Below are 27,748 nucleotides of genomic sequence, written 5' to 3' on the forward strand. Positions count from 1 at the left end.
GATGGCCTTCCGGCGAGACAGAATTGTTGACGTAGGCCCAATAAGCCACCCGTAAAAATCCCCATTGTGAATAACATAGGAAAAAACACGACTCGATACAATCGGCAAAGACCTAAGCAATGAAGACAGGACTACGATTGGAACATGGAATTGTAAGTCACTTGGTTTCGCAGGATGTGACAAGATAATCTACGACGTATTATATCCCCGCAACTTCGACATCGTGGCGTTGCAGGAACTTTGTTGGACTGGACAGAAAGTGTGGAAATGCGGGCATCGAGCGGCTTCCTTCTACCAAAGCTGTGGCACCACCAATGAATTGGGAAAAGGATTTATAGTGTTGAGCAAGATGCGACAACGTGTGATCGGGTGGCAGCCGATCAACGCAAGGATGTGCATGTTGAGAGTTAAGGGCTGTTTCTTCAACTACAGCATCATCAATGTCCACTGCCCACATAAAGAGAGACCTGATGACGAGAACGAAGCGTTCTACGCGCAGTTATAGCAAACATACAATAGTTGGTTTCCGCGTGACGTGAAAATCGTTGTCGACGATATGAACGCACAGGTACGAAAAGAGGAAATGAACAGACCGGGAATGGGGCGAAACAGCCTGCACGCCGCCCGTATCGAATGATAACGGCCAGCGATGCGTAAACTATGCAGCCTCCTGATGGTATGGTAGTCGAAGCACCTTCTTCCCCCGCAAAAGATATCCACAAAGCCACCTGGAGATCACATAACCATTAAACAGAAAACCAAATCGACGATAATTTCTTCTCGGATATAACCAATGTCCGCACATACCGCAGTGCGAATATAGATTCGGATCACTTCTTAGTCGCAGTATGCATGCGTTCAAAATTGTCTACAGTTATTACCACGCGGTTCAACATCGAGCAGCTGCGTAACGTAGAAGTGGCTCAAGACTACGCGCAGCAGCTAGTAGTGGCCCTACCAACTACCAGCAGCTTGGCGCAACTACACTTGAAGATGGCTGGAGGGAAATCTGATCCGCCATAGGTAGTACCTCGGCTACATCACTAGGCTTCACGACTCCGAATCACAGAAACGACTGACTGGTACCGGTACGACGGCGAATGTGAACAGTTGAAAAACGAGAAGAATGCAGCATGGGCGAGAATGCTGCAGTACCGTACGAGAGCGAATGAGGCACGTAAGCGTCAGCAGGAAGAACGGGATTGCGATGCGATGGCAGAGCTGTACCGCGCTTAGGACACACGAAAGTTCTACGAGAAGCTGAAACGCTCGCGCAGAGGCTTTGTGCCACAAGCCGACATGTGTCGAGATAATCACGGGAATATTCTCACGAGCGAGCACGAGGTAGTGGAGAGGTGGCGGCAGCATTACGATCCTCAATTACGACGGTAACAGATCTAGGAGTACGTGCGCAGAATGAAAGATTTCCAGCCCCTAATCTCCAAGAGATTGAAGAGGAGGTTAGCCGGTTGAAAAACAACAAAGCTGCTGGAGCAGATCAACTACCAAGCGAGTTACTAAAATACCGTGGAGAAGCACTGGTGGTGGGAGGAGAAAGTATTACCGGAGGAGTGGATGGAAAGTATCGTGTGTCCCATCTACAAAAAGGGCGACAAGTTGTATTGCGGAAACTATCGCGCGATCACACTACTGAGCGCTGCCTACAATATACTCTCACAAATGTTATGCCGCCGTCTATTACCGATTGCAAGAGAGCTCGTGGGGCAATATCAGGCTGGATTTATGGATGAACGCGCTACAATGGGGCAGATGTTTGCCATCCGCCAGGTGTTGCAAAAATGCCGCGAATACAACGTGCCCACACATCACTTGTTCAACGATTTCAAATCGTCGTATGATACAATCGATCGAGAACAGCTATAGCAGTTTATGCACGAATACGGACTCCAGATAAACTGAAACGATTAATCAAGGCGACGATGGATCGAGTGATGTGCGTAGTTCGAGTATCAGGGACACTCTCGAATCCCTTCGAATCTCGCAGAGGGTTACGGCAAGGTGATGGTCTTTCGTCCTTGCTGTTCAACATTGCTGTAGACGTAGAGGGTGTAATAAGGAGAGCGGGGATAAACACGAGTGGGACGATATTAATATTAAAGCTCGAAATTTTGAGACGATGGCGGAAACGTACAAAGTGCATGATGGCAAAGGGCTCCAAGGCGGGCGTGGGCCCGCCACCCCAAATTTCTATCGACGGTGATGAAATCGAGGCGGTTGAAAAATTCGTGTACTTGGGCTCACTGGTGACCGCCGACAACGACACCGACAAAGAAATTCAGAGACTCATTGTAGCAGGAAATCGAGCTTACTTTGGACTCCGCAGAACTCTACGATCGAACAAAGATCGCCGTCATACGAAGTTAACTATCTACAAAACGCTGATTAGACCGGTAGTCCTCTATGGGCATGAAGCATGGACCCTACGTGCAGAGGATCAACGCGCCCTTGAAGTTTTCGAACGGAAGGTGTTGCGTACCATCTACGGTGGAGTGCAGATGGAAGACTGGACTTGCTGCCGAGAGAACCAACCATCGTCCACACTGCGAAAATCGGGAGGCTACGGTGGATGGGTCACGTCATCAGGATGTCAGACAGCAACAAAATGGTTTTCGAGGGTCATCCGACCGGTACAAGAAGACGTGGTGCGCACTAGCTGGTAGGTCGACGAAGTGGAGGACGATCTGCGGACCCTATGCAGAATACAGAACTGGAGACACACAGCCATGGATCGAATGGAATGGAGACGGCTGCTATGTACAGCAGAGGCCAACCAGGCCATACACACTTAATTTGGAATACCGTGTTCGGTACATTTTTGACGAAAATAGAACAGCTGAATGCAGCTATACTGCATTGTTTACCTTTTATACCTGTTATACCTTTTACTCCCGGTTTTGACAGATGGTTTACTGAGCCTCAGTAAAATCGATTACCGAAGCTACCGAAACAGTTCTGCTGTTCTATTTTCTTCAAAAAAGTGCTGAACAGGCAATTCAGGATTGAATGTGTAGTCTGATCGGTAAGTAAGTAAGGCGTGAGCCACTACTGGCGATCCGCTAAGGCCTATGAATACAGGGCGGCGTTTGTATATGTCACTCTGATAAAGGCTAGCAAGAGCTCAACCACGCCAAACTTCGTTGGCTTACAGAATAACTTTACTCCAACGCCTAGCTTAGCTAGTATGTTATAGTTCCATCTTCGTCGGTCTTGGCCGACGTTCCTCCAGTTTTGAAGTCACCGATCTTAACTTGGTCTCCTGCTGAATATTGTTTTCGCAATTCTTGTTTCCAGCATTCATACTACGTGTCTAGCCCACTACTGTCTACTATTTTCTATAAGTTTCACAATATTCGCCTCGCTGTACACTTGGTACAGCTCGTTGTCCACAGCACTCAGTCACTAAAAATAGCTTTTTTGTATACCTCCTTTAAGGTCTGCGCCTCGTGACCTTCAAGGGCCATAGGAAGAATTTACCTATCATGCAGAGCTCTTTTGCGTTTGCATTTGCTAGTTACGCAATCCTTAAAAAACCCTATTCGAAGCTGCAATACGCCTTTCTACTTCACTGGGAACGTCACTGTCCCAAGTATGTCAAGAAAAACAAATTCAAACAAATCCTCATTAATTACTATCTCAGCACTAACACCAATAGGCTTTCATTTGTCTCTAGCCGCAATTACGTACTTCGTCTCGGACAAGAGCATAAGCTTCATTCACAGCCCTAAGATCGATATCCATGAGATCAATATAGTCCGCAAAGCCGTGGAACATGTGCGAGCGTATGATGGATGATTGTGCCATTCCTCTGCACACCAGACTTCCTAATCACTTCTTCGAGTACAATACTGAACAGTACCATATGGCAACAGCTGTAAAGGCGTGAGTATTCAGCATGATCAAGCTGAGGGTGACGGGTTCGATCACCGTTCGGTCCAGGAACTTTTCGTAGAAAAAACTTTCTTGCCTTCCTTGGGCATGGAGTATCTTGTGCTTAATAAAATCAACATTCCACCGTGTGATCAACACGATCTTCACAAGTTGATTCATATCGAGCCCTGATCAGCATCCCAACCACAGGATCAAATCGTAGGCAAAGATTTCAAATGGTCAATGCTTTTCTTTGACTAACAAGCGAGAAAAAAAAGTATCCGTAAATACAGTCAGTCCCCATATGAATTCGTCAAATAACTGCTTTTTACCTTCATTCAACGCATTTTAGATACTAATGAAGCTGTAAACGAATGGTTAAGATAAAGAAAGACACAATGAGAAGCGCCCCATTAGATAATGGATCATGGTTAGAAAAAAGAAAAGCATCTGTTTTAGCGTTCTCTCCAAAGAATGCTGAACAGCTTTTAATTAGGTGTCCGATAAAAAAATCGATCATCACCAGAGCCTGGAAGATTCATTCAAAAATGAACGAATTGCTAGTTTTCACGCTGCTTTGAATCACATTTTTCGTTCGCTCTCCTGGACTGCACACCATCGCACATCGCTTGGCTCACGAAGAACGGCGGAAGCAACTAAACAACACTCAAGTCCACCGGTGGGTGCGAATGCCTCATGCTGAAGTATATTCACGACCAACCGTGGCGATGAATGTTTATCACTCGTCGGGGCTGACCGAAGCGAGGAATGCCAGTTCCACTCTCCTTTGCTTGTTGCTAAATGAACGAACCAAACGTACACACTATCAGCAACAGAGACAGATATATCCAAGCCACATGTAAGAGCGAGAACGCATGTGTTGCTTCTCGGTGATAAACAAACACACACCAGAATATTCGACGCCGTCGTTTCCAATAAATAGAGATAAGTGACATTTCATCACACGAACACTAGCTTGAATTTTTCCATACACAAAAATGCACGCCAATTCAAAGGCTATTCAGATTGCATATGAAAATATTACCCAACTGATTTGGGTAAAACGGCTAAATAATGATAAAACTAACAACCGGGGTAAGAGTGCACATATTTTCCCCCAAGTTTCACTACTACCCCACCAGGAAAAATGTGAGACGTGAGACATCTGTGAGGCACTGTTAGGTATGCTGCTGCTCGAACAACATGCAGCATATGCTTTTCTTCTTCTTTTTTTGGTTTTGTTTATGTTGTTGTTGTTGGAAGTTATGCAAGCGAAGCTGTTTGCAAAAAAAAACAACAACCGCCGCGAGTAGGTACAACGTCGTCTGTTTTGAATGGTGCCGGAAAAAGAATCGGTTCGCGGGTTCGCAGTATCCGGGTGGTTTTTATACGTAGAAGCCCAGGTTGATTCCGGTTTCGTGCGCGGTAAGATCCGGGAGACAGATTATAAACAATTCGGTCCTGAAAGTCTCTCAAGAGTTTTCTTTTTTGCCGGGGTTGGAGATGGAAAAAAACCAGTTTGCAAAAAAAAAACAACCTCCGAGAGTACAACCGTACAAGGTCGTTTGTTGGATGGTGCCGGTAAAACAATCGGCACATATCGGTTCGCGTTCGCAGTGTCCGGGGATCTTTGAAGGTGAAACCAAAGGAAACGCAGGTGGATTCGGGTTCCGTGCGTGGTCAGATCCGCGGCGCGGATTTCGGCGCTGAAGTGTTCCAAGTGTTGGGTTACGTTTGTTTTGGAAAGGATGAGTTGGTGCCAATATGAAATAGTGGAGAAAACGGTTTATCCTGGAATAAAGCTAACATGTGAAAATGATGTTATCCACGATAAGAAAAGGTGTTCCGGGATCCGGAAGGGGTGCCTCATGACATGTGCGATAAGTGTTTAAGTTTTTGCGCTTTTTTCGAAAAAATGTTTCACAAAGGTACATATTAAATAGTGAAAAATATTGAAACGTGGAAAAATGGTGTACCCTGGAACATGCAATAATGATGTTACCCAGGATGTGAAGTAGTGTTTGCAGTTGCGAATATGCGCTCCCTAGTCCCGCAATCTGTGGACAAAGATTCGTTGCGTGAAAACGGAATCTGACGGAACTGCGCGAACCATGGGATATGCCAAATAATATGCAGCGATGGATTTTGTCAACGAGGACTGGAAACGATCGGCCGACAGAATAGATTCATCAGCGCAGCGTTTATATAGTCCAATGAGTAAGTAAATTTGTACCTTTTTACCTAACTCCATGGTGCAATTCTAAATGCTCAATTAAGCAATGCTTTAAAAATTTGAATTTTGTTGAGAATTGGTATCGTAAGATGGTGATTCTTATGGAACTCCTTGGAGTAATTCTCAGTGCTTGAATAATAAATTTTGTTAAGAATTGTTGTCGTTAGATGACGGTTTTTATGAAACTCCTTGGAGCAATTCTGAGTGCTTAATTAAGAAATGCCTCAATAATCTGACTTTTATTAAGAATTATTGTCGTAACATGGCGATTCTTATGAAACTCCTTGGAGCAATTCTGAGTGCTTGAATAATAAATTTTGTTAAGAATTGTTGTCGTGAGATGACGGTTCTTATGAAACTCCTTGAAGCAATCATGAGTGCTTGGTTAAGAAATGCTTTAATAATCTGACTTTTGTTGAGAATTGGTGTCGTAAGATGGCGATTCTTATGAAACTCCTTGGAGCAATTTTGAGTGCTTAATTAATAAATGCTTTAATAATCTGACTTTTGTTGGGAATGGGGCACGTTCGATGTAGTACTAGATTTGTAGTAATGAGCTGAATTTTTGTATGGTGAGAAGGTCAGTTCTCTGTTTCTACAATGAAATGGTACAAAAAGCGTGGGTATTATGATTCCTTGCCTAATTTGATGCTGTTTGAGCAAAACTTTGGATAACTATATTGTTTATGTTGCAAGAAATTGAGAAAACAACAACACTGTTGCCCAAAGTTTTGCTCAAACAGCATCAAATAAGGCAAGGAATCATAATACCCACGCTTTTGGATCCATTTCACTGCAGAAACGGAGAATTGACCTTCTCACCATACTAAAATTCAGCTCATTACTACACATCTAGTACTTCACCGATCTGTACTATTGGTGTTGTAAGATGGCGGTTCTTATGAAACTCCTTGGAGCAATTCTGAGTGTTTAATTAAGAAATGCTTTAAGAATCTGACTTTTGTTGAGATTTGGTGTCGTAAGATAGCGATTCTTATGAAACTTCTTGGAGCAATTCTGAGTGCTTGAATAATAAAATTTGTTAAGAATTGTTGTCGTGAGATGACGGTTCTTATGAAACTCCTTGAAGCAATCATGAGTGCTTGGTTAAGAAATGCTTTAATAATCTGACTTTTGTTGGGAATTGGTGTCGTAAGATGGCGGTTCTTTTGGAACTTCTTGGAGCAATTCTTAGTGATTTAATAATAAATTTGGTTAAGAATTGTTGTCGTAAGATGGCGATTCTTATGAAACTCCTTGGAGCAATTCTGAGTGCTTAATTAAGAAATGCTTTATTAATCTGACTTTTGTTGAGAATTGGTGTCGTAAGATGGCGATTCTTATGAAACTCCTTGGAGCAATTTTGAGTGCTTAATTAAGAAATGCTTTAAGAATCTGACTTTTGTTGAGATTTGGTGTCGTAAGATAGCGATTCTTATGAAACTTCTTGGAGCAATTCTGAGTGCTTGAATAATAAAATTTGTTAAGAATTGTTGTCATGAGATGACGGTTCTTATGAAACTCCTTGAAGCAATCCTGAGTGCTTGGTTAAGAAATTCTTTAATAATCTGACTTTTGCTGAGAATTGGTGTCGTAAGATGGCGGTTTTTATGAAACTCCTTGGAGCAATTCTGAGAGTTTAATTAAGAAATGCTTTAAGAATCTGACTTTTGTTGAGATTTGGTGTCGTAAGATAGCGATTCTTATGAAACTTCTTGGAGCAATTCTGAGTGCTTGAATAATAAAATTTGTTAAGAATTGTTGTCGTGAGATGACGGTTCTTATGAAACTCCTTGAAGCAATCATGAGTGCTTGGTTAAGAAATGCTTTAATAATCTGACTTTTGTTGGGAATTGGTGTCGTAAGATGGCGGTTCTTTTGGAACTTCTTGGAGCAATTCTTAGTGATTTAATAATAAATTTGGTTAAGAATTGTTGTCGTAAGATGGCGATTCTTATGAAACTCCTTGGAGCAATTCTGAGTGCTTAATTAAGAAATGCTTTATTAATCTGACTTTTGTTGAGAATTGGTGTCGTAAGATGGCGATTCTTATGAAACTCCTTGGAGCAATTTTGAGTGCTTAATTAAGAAATGCTTTAAGAATCTGACTTTTGTTGAGATTTGGTGTCGTAAGATAGCGATTCTTATGAAACTTCTTGGAGCAATTCTGAGTGCTTGAATAATAAAATTTGTTAAGAATTGTTGTCATGAGATGACGGTTCTTATGAAACTCCTTGAAGCAATCCTGAGTGCTTGGTTAAGAAATTCTTTAATAATCTGACTTTTGCTGAGAATTGGTGTCGTAAGATGGCGGTTTTTATGAAACTCCTTGGAGCAATTCTGAGAGTTTAATTAAGAAATGCTTTAAGAATCTGACTTTTGTTGAGATTTGGTGTCGTAAGATAGCGATTCTTATGAAACTTCTTGGAGCAATTCTGAGTGCTTGAATAATAAAATTTGTTAAGAATTGTTGTCGTGAGATGACGGTTCTTATGAAACTCCTTGAAGCAATCATGAGTGCTTGGTTAAGAAATGCTTTAATAATCTGACTTTTGTTGAGAATTGGTGTCGTAAGATGGCGATTCTTATGAAACTCCTTGGAGCAATTTTGAGTGCTCAATTAATAAATGCTTTAATAATCTGACTTTTGTTGGGAATTGGTGTCGTAAGATGGCGGTTCTTATGGAACTCCTTGGAGCAATTCTGAGTGCTTGAATAATACATTTTGTTAAGAATTGTTACCATGATTCTACCGTCATTCTTATGAAACTCCTTGGAGCAATTCTGAGTGCTTAATTAAGAAATGCTTTAAAAATCTTGGAGCAATTCTTAGTGATTGAATAAAAAAATTTGTTAAGAATTGTTGTCGTAAGATGGTGATTCCTATGAAACTTTTTGGAGTAATTCTTGAATAATAAATTTTGTTAAGAATTGTTGTCGTGAGATGACGGTTCTTAGGAAACTCCTTGGAGCAATTCTGAGTGCTTGAATAATAAATTTTGTTAAGAATTGTTGTCGTAAGATAGCGATTCTTATGAAACTTCTTGGAGTAATTCTTGAATAATAAATTTTGTTAAGAATTGTTGTCGTGAGATGACGGTTCTTATGAAACTCCTTGGAGCAATCCTGAGTGCTTGGTAAAGAAATTCTTTAATAATCTGACTTTTGCTGTGAATTGGTGTCGTAAGATGGCGATTCTTAAGAAACTTCTTGGAGTAATTCTTGAATAATAAATTTTGTTAAGAATTGTTGTCGTAAGATGGCGATTCTTATGAAACTCCTTGGAACAATTCTGAGTAATTAAGCTATGCATCAATACCGTATGCGTAATAATGTTTGCACCATCGTTGAATAACGTTCCAGTTTTACTTGTGAATACAATATATTGGTTTTATTTGCAGGCATTTCAGCTATAACTCATATCATGACAACCAGGGTTGGGAATATTCACTTTAAACTTACAAGAGCTCGTCAATCGACTGGCAACGCCGTAGCTCAGCAAATATATATACGGTAAAACTTAAATTTCCTATCTGAATTTCGGCCAAACATTTTCACATTCTCAGCAAATAAACAACACGATTGAAAAACAAGTTTGCGACGGTGTCAATTTTGATAAAAATGATGAAAAATGGCCGAGATTCGACGATAAAAAAATAAGTTTGTTGCAAGAAGTTAACTCGTCGAGAAACATTTTATAAAAATACAATTTAATATATTTTGTTGTTAATAATAATATTATCTGAAACTGTTTTGAACGATGTACTACGGTATTCTAGCAGCAACCCATTTATTTTTGGAGAAAAATTGAGTTTGTTTAGAGGAAGAAGGAATTCTTGCAGGTGAGTTTTATTTTCTTTCCACTATTCATACTCTTAATAAGATTGTTTCTTTCGCAGACTTTAGTCAAAATGATTATCATTAATTTGAGAGGAGGATTCTGTGCTGGAAATGTAGAAATGAACGATTCTTTAGTTTATTTTAATTGTACCATCAACTTTGTGCCCTGATAACATAATATAAATATTGAACATTACGTAAGTTTAACTTCATTTCGACAATATATAATCCAAATAGAAAGTGTTTTTTTTTATTTAGATCGAATTCACGATAACTGTGGATATTTCTGTTTTGTATCTTCGCAGGAAATCTGGAAGTGAATAAATAAACGACTCGTTTTTAGATTAGGAACTGTTGAGCAGTTATGCAAACAAAGAAATACTTTTGAAATCAGGTAAAAATATCATGATAAAACTAAAGTTTACATTACTAAGGATATTTTTTGCAGATCTTCAAGACTGTGCAAAACCCCTATCCATTCTTAATCGTGTTTCCGCCTTCATCAACCCTGGATAATAAGCCCTGTATGCTACAAGAGGAAAACACTTGTTTCAGCATTTCAATAGGAGTAATAACACAAAATCAATTAAAAACAATTATGAAAAAATAATAATAGAAAAACAATGATTTTATTATTTTAAAATAATCGTTTTGAAAATAATAAAAACTATTTTCTCTTAGAAACGGCTACGCAATCTTTTAACAGTGAAACGATGTTTATTAACTGCCCAACGTTTCGACACGGGATTAGTGTCTTCTTCAGGGGAACTGGAATTTACTTACATGTACAAATTCAAACTTTTACATAATTTTGTCGAAAATAACTTACATTAACTTGGTCGTTCTGGTCTTGTGTTTTGTCTAACTGTAACTGTCCTGGTAATGTTTTTTTGGTACATGCTGTAAAATTATTGTCAGTAGAGTTTGAATTTGTACATGTAAGTAAATTCCAGTTCCCCTGAAGAAGACACTAATCCCGTGTCGAAACGTTGGGCAGTTAATAAACATCGTTTCACTGTTAAAAGACTGCGTAGCCGTTTCTAAGAGAAAGTTGAATCCCAACAGTCGAACCTCCAATAGCAAATAAAAACTATTTTTCAAATAATTCAAAATATTCTACTATTGATCTTATGGCAACTGATGAATTCAATTGTTTTTTTTTAGCAAACACGTTTTTCTTAAGCTTATGCTAGAGCTTGATTAACCACCCGTGAATGCTTCGAAAATTTCCATAGGAATCTCTGGAAGGATTCCCGAAAGAATATATGGATGAGTGAACGAAGGAATCTCTGGAGTAATTCTTCCAGAAATCCTATACACTACGGAAGGAAATTGAACAAAGAATAATTCTTGAAGTAATCTGTGGAGAAACTTTCTTTGAATCTGTAGAAGAATCATAGAAATAAAACTCAGGAGGCATAAACGAAGAAATCTCTGAAGAAGTTCCTGGATACATAACAAAGAAATTCCGAAAGAAGCTCTGAATAAATATTCTATTTTGTATTTGAAGTAATTCCTTAAGTTATCTCTGGAGAAATAAACTAAGGAATATGTGAGAAAATGCCCGAAGGAGTTTGTGGACGAATTATCGAAATTATTTCTAGATAAATTTCTAAAACAAAATCCTGAAGAAAAGAGCAAGGTGTTTTATGAAAAAATAATGAATGAATCTGCGCACGTAATTTTGAAAGAATAATGTCTGGATTAAGCTCCGTCGGGTTCTATGAAGGAATTCCAAAAGAAATCTCTAGAGAAACTACCTTGGCAATCTCTGGATGAACTCACAAAGAAAACTCTGGACGGATGAACAACGGAATTTGAAGGAAACATTCTTTAAGGAACTTTTGGAAGAATTCTCGAAGTAATCCTTGTGAGGATTCTCGATCGAGTCTGGAGGTTCTGGAAGTTCTAGAAGAAAAACGAAAGAATGTGGGAAAATTTTTAAACGATGAATTTGTGATAAAATCTAAGGAGTAATTCCCGTAGGATTGTGTGGGGTTGTTTCCTAAAGAATCTTTGAAGCAATTTTCGAAAAAAAAATATCTCTGAAATATTTTAGGAGAAAATCCCGCAAGAACTTCCAAATAAAATTTTAACGGAATATATAAAATAATCCCTTTAAAGAACAAATAAATTTGAGGAAAATTCTGTGGAAGAATTTTTAAAAAAATCACCAGGGGAATCACTGAAATTTTCTAATAAGAATCAAGTTGAAAACCCTGAAGAAATGAACAAAGAAATATTTTATGAAATGAAGAAATTCTTTGAGGTATCTCTGGAATAATTCCGGAAAAAATATGGGGATGAAAATCGAAGAATTCATAATATATTTTTTTAATTCTTAATCACTTAACCTAATTTACAGCTCTATTGTCCACTGGGGCACTACGTGAGCAATTTCAATTGACAGCTGCACTTACATTTTGTACAGCGCCTAGATTCTATTCTACTTTATCGAACTGGTTGCCTTTCTGCTGCTTTCACTTTTTCTACTTTATACCTAGTAGAATGATGAGCACAAGGATGGTGATGGATGGCCGTTGTTCCTTTCCAGTCCGATTGGGGGTCCACCATTATGAGTAGCAGTTCGCCGATATCCAGGTATCCGTTTGAGCCGATATCCAGGGGTCCGTTTGAGCCATGGGGCTCAGAAGAAGGTCAGTGTCAGTTGCTCTCGGGGGAAAAGCAACTGACGAAAAATTGCAAGTGCCGGGGCTGGGAATCAAACCCATGACCATCCGCATATGAAGCGAACGTGTGACCAACTACACCACGGGCCCCGGCTCATAATATATTGTTTGAAGGAAGAATTTTCCAGTAGTTCCAGTGGGATATTTCGGAACTATTTCCTATACCCTTTAATCCCTTTAGGATTCGCAAAAGGTATTTCTGGAGAACTACTCTTTATCTGTCGATTTTTAGCTTTGACTAGGCCTAGATAAAACGGAAATGAAAAATATGCGACAGTTATAGTTATTTATGTAAGAGCAAAAAGTTATTTTTTCAGCACGTGTCGTACATTTATCCAACGAGACTTGCCGAGTTGGATAAATACGAAGAGAGCTGAAAAAATCGAGTTTAACAACGAGTTCTATACAAAATTTTATGCAATGATTTTTTTTTATAATGCAACCCATTTGAGTTGCATAATGTTCACTATTTTTCATTATGCAACTCATTTCAGTTGCATAATGAACCAGTTCGGAAAAATTGGCCATTATGATACTAAAATATAAATTATGATACTAAGTTGCATAAAAACTTTTTGATGTTTTGCGGTTTTTGTCCACCTTTTTTAACTTGTTGTGGTAAATCTCAGAAGGAACGTATACAAAAGTTTGTTTGCACACATACAAGTGTAAGTAATGGCTGAATTATTGAAACAGTTTACATCACATAAAACAAAGACTAAACAAAGAAAAAAATAGACGCGAAACTGTGACAGCTTAACAGCACAATTGTCCTGGTTCGACACGAAAGGGAAATCTCAGCAGGAAACTCCGAAGGAACCTGCGATGAAATTTATGAAGGAATATTTTAAAGAATTACTAAAAAACGTTCTTGTGAAAAGAACGAAGGAATCTCTGAAGTTATTCTCTCTTAAACATCTTTGGATGAATTTTCGAACTAATTCTTGACAAAATGAACATTTTTTTGCGAAAACCTTAAATGAATATCAGGAGTGATTTCCGGAAGAATCTCTGGGCGAATGAACTAAGAAATCTCAAGATTAGTTTTCTCAAAAATCCAAACATGACAAAGGAATTTCTGAAGGACTGAACTAAGTATGATTTGAACTAAGTATGGTTCCGTACAAATATCTAAAAATAGTTCAGAAGAAATTTCTGGAGAATTCCTATGATAATACATTTTATTATTTTTATTAACGAGATTTTCAGCCCAGGGCTGGTTCATCTCGGCTAATAATACATTCATCTCATGAAAATATGTGTTTGATACATTCCCGAAGAAATTTATGGAGAATTGAACGAATTAATTTTATAGATAAAATCTTGAAGAAATCTGTGGAGCAATTCTAAAAATAATCTTCGGAGGAATTTTCAAAAACAGTCACTGGAGAAATTAATCTCTGGAGAAATCTCTGGAGGAATTAAAAAAAAAACTTCAAATAATTCCACGGGTAATAAACGAAGGTGGTTGTTGAAAAAACACTAAGCAATTTGTGGACGAACTGTCGAAATAATTGCCATAGAAATCTTTGGAACAATTTCTGGAGAAATAAACGGAAGAATGTCTGGAGTAGTTCTTTCAGAAATCTCTGGATACATTCCCGAAGGAAATTTTGGAACATGAAAGAAAATTTGTATATGGGTATTTGAGCAATCTGTTAACAAACTCTTGCAGTAATTTTCCAATAATGTTTGATGAAATTTCCGAAAAAAAAATCGCTGAAGGCATGAATGAAAAAAAATCCTTATCCAAAGAAATTTCTGGAGGAAGCCCGAAAGAACTTCCGAATAAATTTTCAATGGAATGTTAAAAGGAATTTTCCCATCAACAACAGGGAGGAAAAAAGGGAAATCTTCTAAAGGAATTCAAGAAAGAATTTTCAAATAATTTTTGGAAAAAATACCGAAAAAAAAATGAAACAATTTCTGCCCTGGATCTAGCCCCTCCAGCAATCATTGGAGAAATGCTCAAAGGTATCTCTGGAGAGATAAACTAACGACGAATATGTGGAAAAATCTTGATAGAACTTATGGAGGAATGTTCAAAGAAATCTGTAGGAATCCTCGATAGAGGATATTCGAAACAAAATGGTGGAAACATTCTTGAAAGACAAATTCTCGAAATAATCGATGAATTTAGAGAACTATTCCTGAAAAATATTCCAAAAGATTCTCTGGAGAAATAAACAAATACATCTTTGAAGTAATTCTTTCAGACATTTTGAAATAAATTTTCGTTGGTATTTCTGGAGAAATGATTACAGAAATATTCCGTGATATTCTTGAAGATATCTTAAATTTAATCTCTGGAATAATAAGAATCTCTGCTAGAATTTTCTTTGTAATCGCTGTAGAACTTTTCATAGGATTATTTGGAATAGGGTGACAAAGGGTATTATCGGCAGGTTTGTTCTTTTCGTCATGGGGGGTTTTTGTGGGCCAAATTGTCTGAAATTTGGGCATACAACTCCGCTGGGTTGGGAAGGATTTGAGTCCAACTTTGAGATCAACAGGTTTCAAAAACCCCCACATGACGAAGAAAACAAAACTGCCGAAAATACGTAAGTTCCCCTATGTGTTCTGAGAGAACAAAGAAATCTATGGATAGGTTGCTGGAGGAGTTTCTGGAGAATTAGGTTCTTAATTGATTGTACGATAATTGGAATCTCCATCCGAAAGTGAATCGAAATCCAAAATGTCATCACATTTGGTGCACGAGAAAAAAATAAATAAATTAATTTGAAGTTTGAATGTCTTTTTTTCTTCGGGGCGAACTGTCAACACATCTTTCCCATTCTGTTTTGTTTATTTTGACATAACAAAGACATTGGAACGCAATAAAATTGCGTTAGAAAATTTGCTTTTTTAATTAGGCAATAGAAAATAGCACTATTTTATTCATTGAATGACCCAATTGAACAATTATTTTTGAAAAATCCTAGAAGTAATCTGTTAAGGGACTACATCTTTGGACAAAGATTCCGTGAAAAAGTTTGCAATGAAATATTTACGGCATTCCCGTAATAACCTGTTTTGAAATAAAAGAAGAATTAGTGGAAATATGTTTAAAGAAATTTGTGAATGATTTTACAAGATAATTTATGGAGACATTTGTGAAAAAGTCTCAAGAGGAAAGGATGAGGTCAATAACTGAAAGGTTTTGAAGGGAATTTCGAAATTATCTGCGGTTATTTCTCAAATAATCTCTCAAGAAATTTCTGTAGGAATCCAAAAATACCTCTAAACAATATTTTGAATGAATATTTGAAAGAATTCTTAAAATACTCTCTGGGCATATAAACGAAGTAATTTGTGAGAAAAATCCATACGGAATCTATGAATAACTGAAAGGAATTGTGGACGAATGATTGAAATTGTCTTCAGAGAAACGACGAAACCTGTTGGACAACTCGTGAAGGAAACTATGAAACACTTTACTGGATTCTTTTCAGTCGTTTTTTTTTTCAGAAATCTAAATACATTCCCGGACACAAAATCTGCTGGATTGAACAAAACAATTTTGTTGAAAGTCCTGAAGAATATTTGAAAGAATTCTAAAAATAGTCACTGGAGAAATACAAAGTAATTTGTTTGAAAATTTCAGACGGAGTGTATGGACTTGTTGTTGAAAAAAAATACCCAGAGCAATTCCCGAAAGACTCTCTTGCTGATTTCACGAAACAAATCGTGGAGAAATGTCCAAAACCGAATCTGGAAGACTGAACAGAGAAATCACTGAAGTAGTTTTCTAAAAAAATCTGTAGATCAGTTTTCGGAGATATGTACACATTTTTTTTTTAAATTCTTGAAGGAATCTGTATTAATTCTTAAATTAATCTGAAGTAGTTCCCTAAAAATCTCTGGTGGAACTTATTTCCCTCAATCCCTGAAGGAATCTTTGGAGATTTTCTCTCAGAAGCCTCTGGATACATTCCCTTAGAATTTTCTGGAAAATTTAACATAGAATGTTTTTGGTAATGGTTTAAGGCATCTGTAGAGCTATTTTTAAATAAATCTATGGTGGAGAAATTTCTGAAGTAATCTCTAGACGAATTCTAATAAAAATATGTAAAATAAATCCCGAAAGAAGCTCTAAATAAATATTTGATAGATTTCCCGAAAGTTTTTTTAGAGTTCTTTTTAAGAAATTTGTGAATAAATTTCCGATGGAATTTCTAAAAGAATTACCGTAGAAATCTATTAAGAAATGGTTTAAGAAATCAGAGAAGAAATTAACAAATGAATTTTCGGATGAATGAACAAAATTTTAGGGAATTTTATCAACGGATTTTGTAGAACAATTCTCGAAAAAAAAATCCGAAATAAACTCTAGTGGATTTCTCTGAAGTATTTTCCGAAAAAGTTTTTGGAAGAAAATCATAAGAATAAGAAATCTCGAGAAAATTGTAAAGAACTATTTATAGTATCAAAACATCAGTAATCATAATAATAATGAATGCAATGTATGTAGAAAATCTCGAAAGAATGTCTAAAGGAATAATCTATAGAAGAAAGACAAAGAAATGTTCCACAGGAAAATTCCGAGAGAACTTCTGAAGATACATTTGAATGAATTTCTAAAATGATCTCTGGAGGAAATCTGTGGACGATCAATTCCAGAAAGAATCTCTCGAAATTTGTTAGAGTAATTTTTGAAAGAATTGCCAAAAAGTCTCAGGAGGAAATCCCAAGAAAAACTGTGAAGAAATATTTAAAAGAGTTTGTAGGAAAATTCCTGTAAGATCTGTGCTCGATTTTTCAGAGCGATCTCCAGAGCAATTCCAGAAACATTCTGTTGGGAATTTGCAAAAACATCGTGGAGAAATTAACGAATCCACGATATCTCTGGAATAATTTTCTCACAAATCTGAAACAAAAAAATCTAGAATAAAAAATTTTTTTTGGGAAATTATGGAAAATACTTGAGGTCAATTCTCAAAATTTAACTCTGGAGGAATGCCAGAAAAAAAAAATATGAAGTAATACCCTTAAATTCCCAAAAAAAAATCACGTAAGAGATTCCTGTGAAATTAGCCTTTAATCCTAAAAGAACATTTGAATAAAAATTTGAAGGATTTTTTGAAAGACTTTTGAAAATATGCTCTGAAGGAAAGAACGAAGTAATTTGTGGGAAAACATGAGACGGAATTTGAGGATATAATTTCGAAATAATCTCCTGAGGAATTTACGAAACAAATCCTGGAGAAATTCGCAAAAGAATAAGTACTGTATCGGAAATTAACTATAAACTTTCACAACTGCCTAAAAACTAATCTATTCGAAATAAACATAACTTTATTTTTGGAGATACTATATAAATCTCGAATGAATTTTTGACAAAATGAAAAAAGGAAAAAAAAAATGGCACTTATGATTTTTTTACACATGTTTCTAAAATTTTGGACACCTCTTAAAAATTTAAAATTGCGGAAACTGTGGGGAAATATTCATTTTTTCTCTTATTTTTACGCAAATATATTCTTTTAAAGAACGCTCATATAGGAAAACTATTTTTATCAAGAAAACATTCTACCGCAGTTTCGCGCAATTCTTAAAAATGAAAAAAAGGCCATTTTTTGAGAAACTCTTTTTATATGCGTCTTCAAAGAACGATTACGCAAATAAAAAAATACATAAATTTTAAAATTCGCATTTTTTCTATTGGGCATGTATTTAAATGTAGTGAAGAAGTAGTTTACCAGAGAACGGATTTTTATAACCTCTGAAGATATTTAAAACAGAGCGTCAAAGTTCGACCAAAATTAAGTGTTTTTAGAGATAGACCATTTTCTAAATGTTGGAGGTTTTTCTATCTAAAATAAGAATTTTTAAAGTCGGTATTGAGTGATATGTTATGTATACATCCAGATTTTTTCCCGAATTATTTTTTGCGCTACAAATTATTGAAACGTTAAAAAAAATTAAAAATGCATTTTGTACAGTTTGTTATTTGTGTGGTGTACTCATAGAACCATGTTTTCAATAATACTAAATATTTTTCAAATTTCTCCAAGCTGTTCTAAACTTAACTATATTGTAAAGATTTCGTAGAAGAACCGGAATAAAAAAAAACCAACCGTGCTTCGAGATAGAGCATTTTGAACATTTACAGTTAATTTCCGATACACTCCTTATCACGAAAACTGAACAAATAAATCTCTAAATTAGTCTTTCAATAAATTTTCGAAGACATTTCTGGAGAAATTGATATTTTTTGCACAATTCTTGAAAGAAAAAACTTTGAATCTTTTCTCTAATGAGTCTCTGAAGTAATTCTCAAAAAACATGTAGTGACATTTACTTAGCAATCTTTGTAGAAATTTCCATATGAATCTCTGGAGGAATGAACGAAGGTATTCTAGAGTGATTCTCTCAGAAATTTCTGCATAATGTATGCAAAGATTTCTGAGAGAATTACTCCAGGCATTTCGGAGAAATTTCCTCTTAGATTTAACATAGAATGTTCTTGGGAAGTTCTTGAAGGAATCTGTGGAAAAATGTTGGATGGAATTTCTAAATTAATTATCTGGAACCTCTGCAATATATATTTTAAACAAATATTCCAGAAATAATTTCAGGAGAATTTTACAAAACAGTTTTGTTGGAGTAAATCTTAAAATGGATATCCGAAAGATTTTCCAAAAAATATGGAGAAAATTCCAAAAAAATCATGAATAAATTCTAAATGGAGTATTTAAAAAAAAATCCCACTATCTGAATGTATTTATGAGAAAACTCTCGGAGGAAATTTTAGACGAAGTATCTATATAACTATTAAAAACATTTACAGAGAAAATGAAAGAATGAATTTCCGAAAGAATACATGGAGAAATGAACGCTGATGTAATTTTCTTGAAGGAATCTGTGCAACAATTCTTAAATAAATCTTTAGGAACTTTCTTGAAAAATCTCAGGTAGAAATTCCTTACGAATCTATGAAATTCTCAAAGAAATCTCTGGAGGAATTAAAGTAGGAATCTCTGGAGTTATTCTCTTACATCACTGGATACAATCCCGTAGCAATTGAAAGATTGAATAAGATTGAATCAAGAATGTTTCCTTGAGGAAATTCGTGGAGCAATTCTCAAATAAATCGGTGAAGAAAATACAGAATAAAAACTCAGAAGGATTTGGATTTGGATGATTTTCCGAAAAATCTTAAAAGAAAATCCCGTAATAAGCTCTGAATAAAAATTTAAAAGATTTTTGAAAGAGTTATTAAAATACTCTTTGTAAGAAAGTACGAAGTTATTTGTGGGAAAGCTTGACACGGAATCTAAGTATACATTTTCAGAATGATCTCCCAAGGAATTTACGAAGCATAGCCTGGAAAAAATCCCAAAAGAAAATCTCGAAAACGAATCTTTGCAAAAAGTCTTTGAAGTACTTCTAAAAATACCTGTGGTGGAATTTTCTTAGAAATCTTTGTCAAAAAGGTAATTTAAATCTCTGGAGGAATGAACGAAGGTATGTCTAGATTAATTCGCTCAGAAATCTCTGCATCATGTATGTAAATAGAACACAGAATGTTCTTGGAAAATTGATATGGAAAATTCGAAGAAATATCTACAACAGTTCTCTGGAAACTCTGCACTATTTTTTAGAAATATTCCCGAAGCACTTTCAGGAGGGTTGAGCAAAACATAATTATTGAATTAATCTCTGGATGAATTCTCAAAAAAAAAATGTGGAACAAATCCTGAATAAATTTTCGATGGAGTCTTTGAAAGAATTCCTGGAAAATTCTCTGGAGCAATAAATGAGGGAAATTTGTGAGAAATTTCCGAAGGAAGCTTTGTACGTAGTAAAATAATCATTGACAATAATAATCATAATCATTGATAATAATCTATATAATCATTGAAAGAAAAATAATTTCAGAATGAATTTTCGACAGTTTGAACTGGATGAATGAACTAAGATATTTTTGGAAATTCTTGAGAAAATCTTTGCAGCTATTCTGCAATGAATCTGGAAACTTTCCCGAAAAATCTGTGGTAGATTTTCCTGACGAATCTATTCAGAAATTCCCATAGGAATCTCTGAATGAATGAACGTGGAATTGGTTAAGTTATCCTCTTTCAGAAATCTTTGAATTCAATCCCGTAACAATTTATGGAAGATTGAACAAAGAATGTTTTATTGAAGGAATTTGTGGAGAAATTCTCAAATAAATCTGCATAAATATAAACTCAGAAGGTGCAAACGTAGAAACCTCCAGAGAAATTCTTGAGGTTATCTTTGAATGAATTTCCACAAAATCGGAAAAGGAAATCCCGTTTAAAGCACTGAGTAAACTTTCGATGGAATATTTGAAGGAATTCCCAAAAGATTTTTCCAAATTTTCCAAAAAAAAGCCCAGTTCCGTGTTTAAAAGGAATCACTGACCGATTCCTAGCAGAAACTCTTAACTTACTGTCATTAACCCGTAAATAACCGGGACGATCTTCTTTTGGTAGAAATGCAATATCTTCTTTGTTTTAAAACATTTTACCTTGGATTTTCTTTTATAGTTAAGGGCAATAGTTGAGCTAAGAAATGCATGATACCTCCCCCCTTTGCACCCGGGAGCCGAAAATACGTGACTTTTTTGTATTTTTTTTAAATATATTCTACATGTTTTTGCCAAATTTCATCGTTTTGCTAATCATTTATAATTGTCGGTGATCCTTGACATGCAATGTATTAGTACCCATAATAGTCTGTTGAAGTTTTGCTCCCAGAACTATTCTAAGGCCTCCAAAGTACTCCGAAGTTTGTGACACAAATCCAACTTTCTCGACCAAATTTCATACACGATGAATGATCACAGAACATAGTCAACGGTACCCAAAAAGTCTCAAAGCACCCCTAGAAAACTCATGGTACATGAATTGGGTGATCTAGGTCATCCAAACTACTCTGGAATACATTTTCTTAAGATTGTTTCTCTTTACTTTATCGATGTAATTCTTTCACGATTACCTCTATTGTATTTCATAATATTTTGAGTATTTCTTTGTGTTACTTGTGCATCCACTGGCATACAAATGATCTTTATGATATTTTGAAGTGTCGGAAATTACCCGGAGTTTCTCGGAAATTTCTCCAAGTTCCTCAAATTCTCCGATGATTTCACGGGAATTCCCCAAAGATTTCTCCAGGCGTTCCCTTAATTTCTCCTGGGATTCCTTCAGGAAGTTTTCCTAGAATTCCTCCAGGAATTTCTCCAAAGATTGCTCCAGCGATTTCTTTAGAAATTCTTCCAGGGATTCCTCAAGTGATTCCTCCAGGGATTCCTTCGCGTATTCCTCCATGGACTCATCAAGGAATTCATTCAAGTATTCCTCCAGAGCTCCTTCAGGAATTCATCCAAGATTTCCTCCAACAACTGATTCAGGGATTTCTTCAGGATTCAAGTGATTCTTCCAGAAATTCCTCCAGAGTTTCTTCCACAAATTATTCCAGGGATTACTTCAGGAATTCTTCCAGGGAATGTCTATGGATAATTTTCCCGGGTAATTTCTCCAGAAATTCCTCCAGGAATTCAGCCAGGAATTTCTCCATGAATAACTGCTAATTTATCTATGAATTTATCAAGGGATTCTTTCAGAAATTCCTCCACGGTGTCCTCCAAATACTCTTCCGAGAGTTCCTCCAGGAATACATCCAGGCATTCCTCCACAAATTGATCACGATATACCTCCAGCAATTCCAACAGGGGTTCTTCCCGGAATTCCTCACAGATATTCTTCTTGAAATTCTTTCAGGAATTCCATCAGTCATTCCTCCACGGATTTCTCCAGAAATTCTTACAGGAACTCCGGGATATATTCCAGAAATTCCTCCAGCAAATACACCAGGATTTCGTTCAGGAATATTTCCAGGAATTTCTCCTGGAATTACTCTACGAATTCCTTCTGGAATTATTAGTCTAGGAATTATTCCGGGAAATACCCCAGGAATTCCTACAAGAAATATTCCAGGAATTCCTCCAGGAATAATTGCAGTAATTTCTACAAGAATTGCTGTAGGAATTATTACAGGAATTTCTCCAGAAATTCCTTCAATTCCAGTTATTGCGGGAAATAACTTTGCCTAGGGTATAACTTTTTTCACAGCCATCGGATCACTTAGCGGTCTTCGACAAAGTTCTTTGGCATATAGTCACCTACAATAATACCAAAGGGTTTGATTATTGACCGCTTACAGCGCCACCTAGCGGCAAAATCCGAAAACTTAAAATTTCTGCATACATTTGGCCAAGTTTTCCCATACAAACTTCAAGCGTTTTGAGCGCCCCCTTAGGCTCAACCGATTTTGCTCAAATTTTGAACGTAGCTTCTGGGAGTCCAAAACAACTGATTTAGGAGGTAGGACTTGGTATTTTTCGAATTTTTTGTTTTTCATATAAGTGTGGGCCACCCTAATCTAGGAGGTATTCATAAAGGAGTTTCTGGAGAATTTTTCAAATGAATTCTTGAAGGAATTTTCTGAAAAAATCCCTGGTGGTGTTTCTGGCGAAATTCCTGAAGAGATACTTGGCAGAAATCTTAGAGGGTTCTCTGGTGAAATTCTTGGGGAAGGTCCAGTAGGAGTTTTTGGAATGCCTGGAGGGATTCTTGGAAGAATTCTAGGCAGTTGTCTTGGAGGAATTCCTGGATGAAATCTTGGAGAAATTCCTTTTTCCTGGAAATATTTAAACGAGGAATTCCTGGAGGACTTCCTAACGGAATTTCCGGAGAAATTTCTGAGGGAATTTCTGGAGGAATTTCTGGAAGAATCCCTTGAGGAATTCCTGAAGAAATCCCTGGATTAGTTGTGGGAGGAAATTTTGGATGAATTCCTGAAGTCCTGAAGTCCTGAAGGAATTCCTGGAGGAATACCTGAATGAATTCTTGGATGAATCCATGAAGGAATCCATGGAGGAATTCGCGAAGGAATCCCTGGGGGTATTCCTGAAGAAATCCTTGAAGGATTCCTTGAAGAAAACAATCCCTTAAGCAGCAACCCAGGAAGAAATTCGATAAATTTCGCACCATCGAAAAATTTCATGCACTACTAAAGCTTTTCAATCGTAACCGTGGCCTTCACCATTATTATTATATGAAGTTTCGTGCATAAAAATACCTATGTCAACTCTAATGCATCATGCTGAAAGCATGTACCATCTTTGAATGCCATGCTTCATATCAGCATTCTCTGCACCATCCCAATGATCTCAGCGTTGTCTAGGGATCCTATACACCACGGTGAATTCATGCACCTTAACTGCCGCACGCAATTTGATTTTTATGCAGCAACTAATGTTTACACCATCTAAAAATCTCATGTTTCATTTTAGCATTCTATATATCAAATTGCAATTATTTGCTACGCATGTACTATCTTGGCGTTCCCTTGATGATTCCCTTGGAGGAATTCATGAGGAATTCATTGATGAATTCTTGGAGGAATAACTAGAGAAATTCCTGGAGGAATCCCTGGAGGCATTCTTGAAAGAATCATTGGAAAAAAATCTGGAGGAGTCCTTCGAGAAATTCATGGAAGAGTTTCTGGAGAAATTCAGGGACGAATTTCTGGAGGACTTCTTGGAGGGATTTCTGGAACAACCCGTGGAGGCATTCCAGAAGGAATTCCTGGAGGATTCTCAGGAAGAAAATTTGGAGGCTTTCCTAAAGGAATCCTTGGAAATCCAGGAGAAAGCTTTGGAAAATTCCTGGAGAAATCCACGCTGTAATGCTAGAAGGAATTCTTGAAGGAATCTGTGAAGGCATTCCAGAATGAATCTTTGGAGAAATTTCAGGAGAAATCCCTGAAGAATTCCTAGAGAAATTTCTGGAAGAATTCCTGGAAGAATCCCTGGAAGAACCCTGGAAGCAATCTCTGGGGGATCCCCAGGAGAAATCCCCAGTAGAAACCCTCTTAAATTTCCTAGAGGTTTTTCTAGAGAAATTCCTGTAAAAAATATGCCAGAATTCCTGGTAAAACTTCTGGAGGAATTCCTGGAAGAATCCTTTGAGATATTTCTGGGAGAATATTTTCGGCTTTCTGAAGGAATTATTGAAGCAACTTCTCGAGGAATTTCTGGAAGAATTCCTGGAGGATTTTCTGACGGGGTTTTTGAGGAATATCTGAAGAAATTCATTGATGAATCCCTGGATTTCCTGAAGAAATTCTTGTAGAAATTCCTGGAAATTCCCTGGAGAAATTTCTCGAGGAATTTCTGGAAGAGTTCCGGGAGAATTGATTTTTCTGGAAAAATCCGTGGAGGAATTCTTGTAGGAATACCTAGATGAATTACTAGAGTTATACCAGGAGAAATTTTTTGAGAATTTCCAGAAAAAAATCCTATAGAAACCAATGGAGGAATTCACTAGGATTTTCTCGATATTTTCAAGGAATCCCTGCAGAATTCTGAAGGAAATTTTGGAGGAATTCCAGAAGAAAATCCCGAAGGAGTTCTTTAAGGTATTTTTGGAAAATATTTTAGACTTCCTGCAGAAATTCCTACAGGAATCCCTGGAGAAATTCCTGGAGAAATTCCTGGAGGATTTTCTTTAGGAATACCTGAAGAATTCCTTTAAAAATCCCTGCATTCCAAGAGGTATTTCTGGAGAAATTCCTGAAGATATTTTTGGAAGAATTCATGGAGGAATTCATTGGTGAATTCTTGGAGGAATAACTAGAGGAATTCTTAAAGGAATTTCTGGACAAATATTTAAGGATTCCGGGAGGTATTCTGGCAGAAATTCCTAAATTTCTGGAGAAATTCCTGCAAGTATTTCTGGAGACTTCCATGGAGGTATTCCTGGAAGAATTCCTAGAAGAGTTCGGTGAGAAATTGATTGAGGATTATGTGGAGTATTCCAAGGCGAAGTTCCTTGAGAAATTCCTGGAGATGTTCCTGGAGGAATTTCTGAAGAAATTCTTGGAAAAATTCCTGGACAAATTCCTGTAGGAATCTATGGAGGTATCCCTGGATGAATTCTTACCTAGCGGATTTTCTGGAGGAATCCCTGGAGGATTTATGAAGGAATTTCTGAAGGTTTTTTTGGAAGAATTTATGGAGGGATTCCTGGAGGAATTTTTGAGCAATTTCTGAAGAAATTCATGGATGAATCCCAAAAAGAAATTCCTTGAAAATTTCCTGCAGAATTTCCTGGAGGAATCCCTGGAGGCATTTCCAGGAGGAATTCCTGGAAGGGTACCTGGAGGATTTTTTTAGAATTTTGAGGAGTAATCCGTGAAGCAATTCCTGGAGGAATCCCTAGAGAAAATATTGGAGAAATTCTGGCAGACATTCCTAGAGGATTTTTACGAGAAGAAATTTTAGGAGGAATTCCTGGAGGTAAATCTGGAGGAACTCCTGGAGGAATTCCCGGAGTATTTACTGGAGTTATTCCTGTAGAAATTATTTGAGGAATTTCTGGAGAAATATATAAGGCTTCCAGGAGAAATTTCCATTGGCGTAGCTAGAGGCAGGGCCTGGGAGGCAATTTGTGGAGGAATCATTGGAGGATTTCCCAGAGAATTCCCGAAGAAATCCTTGAAAGAATTCCTAGAGGAATCTCAGGAGGAATTCATGCAGGAACCCCTGGAGGAATTCTTGGAATGATTCATGGAAAAACTCCGAGAGGAATTTCCGGGGGAATTTGTTCAGGAGCCCCTGGAGAAATTCCTGAAGAAATTGCGGTAGTAATTTCTGGAGGCATTCCTTTAAGAATTCCTATATGAGTTCCTGGAGGACTTTCTGAAGGAATTCCTTGGGCATTTCTGAAGAAACCTCTTAAAAAATTCCTGGAAAAATTCATAGAGAAATTTCTACAGAAATTCTTGGAAGAATCCCTAGGGGAATTCTTGGAAAGAACCGTGAAGGAATCCCTGAAACAAATTTCAGGAGAAACCTCAGAAGGCATTCCTGGAGGAAGTTCCGCACAACTTCCAGGCGGAATCCCAGGAGGAATTCCTGGAGAAATCTCTATAGGAAATCTTAGGTAAATTCCATGGATAGTTCATGGAAGAATTTCAAGGGCGTAGCCAGGGGGGCAGGGGGGGGGGCGTGCCCCCCCCCCCTGACCGAGCAACTATTTTCTAACTTAATCGAAAAATTTAGATGATCAGAGCTGTTTTTGATTAGTAAAAATAAAATTCTCCTGCATCCTCTTATTTTTTTTTAAATGTACGCAGGAATTCCTTCGGAAATTCTTGGAGGAATATCTTCGAAAATTCCTGAGAGTATTCCTTCGGAAATACCTGGAGGAATTCCTTTGGAAGTTCCTGAAGGAATTCCATCCAAAATTCCTGGAGGAATCCCTTCGCAAATTCCTGGTAGAATTCCATCGGAAATTCCTGAAGGAATTCCTTCGGAAATTCCTGAAGGAATTCCTTCGGAAATTCCTTGGGCAGTTCCTTGGGAAAATCTTGGATGAATACCTTCGGAGATTCCTGGTGGAATTCTTTCAAAAATCCATAGAGAAATTCGTGAGTAAATCCTTACGAAATTCCTGGACAAAATAACTCCAAACTTCCTGGAGGAATGCTTTTGGAAATTCCTGGAGGAATTCCTTCGGAAATTGCTGGGTGAGTGTCATTGAAAATTCCTGGAGGAATTCCTTCGGAAAGTCGTGCAGGATTTTTTTCGGAAATACTTTTTGGATTTTTTTGTAAATTCTTGCAAGAATTCTTTCGGAAATTCCTAGCGGAATTCCTGGAGGAATTCCTTCGGAAATTCCATGAGGGATTCCTTCGGACATTCCTGGAGGAGTTCTTTCAGAAATTTTGCGAGGAATTCCTTCGGAAATTGCTGGACGAATTTCTTTGGAAACTCCAGGAGGGATTCCTTCGGAAATTCCAGCAATAATTTCTCCGGCAATTACTGGAGGAATTCTTTCGGAAATTGCTGGACGAATTCTTTTGGAATTCCGAATTCTTTCCGAATTTCTTCAGAAATTCCTGGAGGAATTCCTTCAGAAATTCTTGGAGGAATTCCTTCAGAAATTCCTGGAGGATTTTTTTCGGAAATTCTTTTTAGATTTTTTGGGAAATCCTGGAGGAATACCGTCGAAAATTCCTAGCAAAATTCCTTCGGAAAATCCTGAAGGCATTTTTTCGGAAA

The 27,748-nt window shown here is 37.1% G+C and overlaps 1 protein-coding gene and 1 long non-coding RNA gene across 2 annotated transcripts in view; one reads left to right on the forward strand and one right to left on the reverse strand.

Annotated features, from left to right (window-relative positions):
- The window catches only part of LOC115269232 (uncharacterized), a 169,305-nt gene that overhangs the window by 65,917 nt on the left and 75,640 nt on the right, over positions 1-27,748 (reverse strand). The gene's annotated exons all lie outside the window — the stretch shown is intronic.
- On the forward strand, positions 1,654-26,668 carry LOC134285382 (uncharacterized). The gene is made up of 3 exons (XR_009996327.1): positions 1,654-10,158; positions 10,267-10,355; positions 10,410-26,668. It is a non-coding gene; the product is annotated as an uncharacterized LOC134285382 (long non-coding RNA).

Source organism: Aedes albopictus, chromosome 1 (genome assembly GCF_035046485.1).
Source record: "Aedes albopictus strain Foshan chromosome 1, AalbF5, whole genome shotgun sequence".
NCBI lineage: Eukaryota > Metazoa > Arthropoda > Insecta > Diptera > Culicidae > Aedes > Aedes albopictus.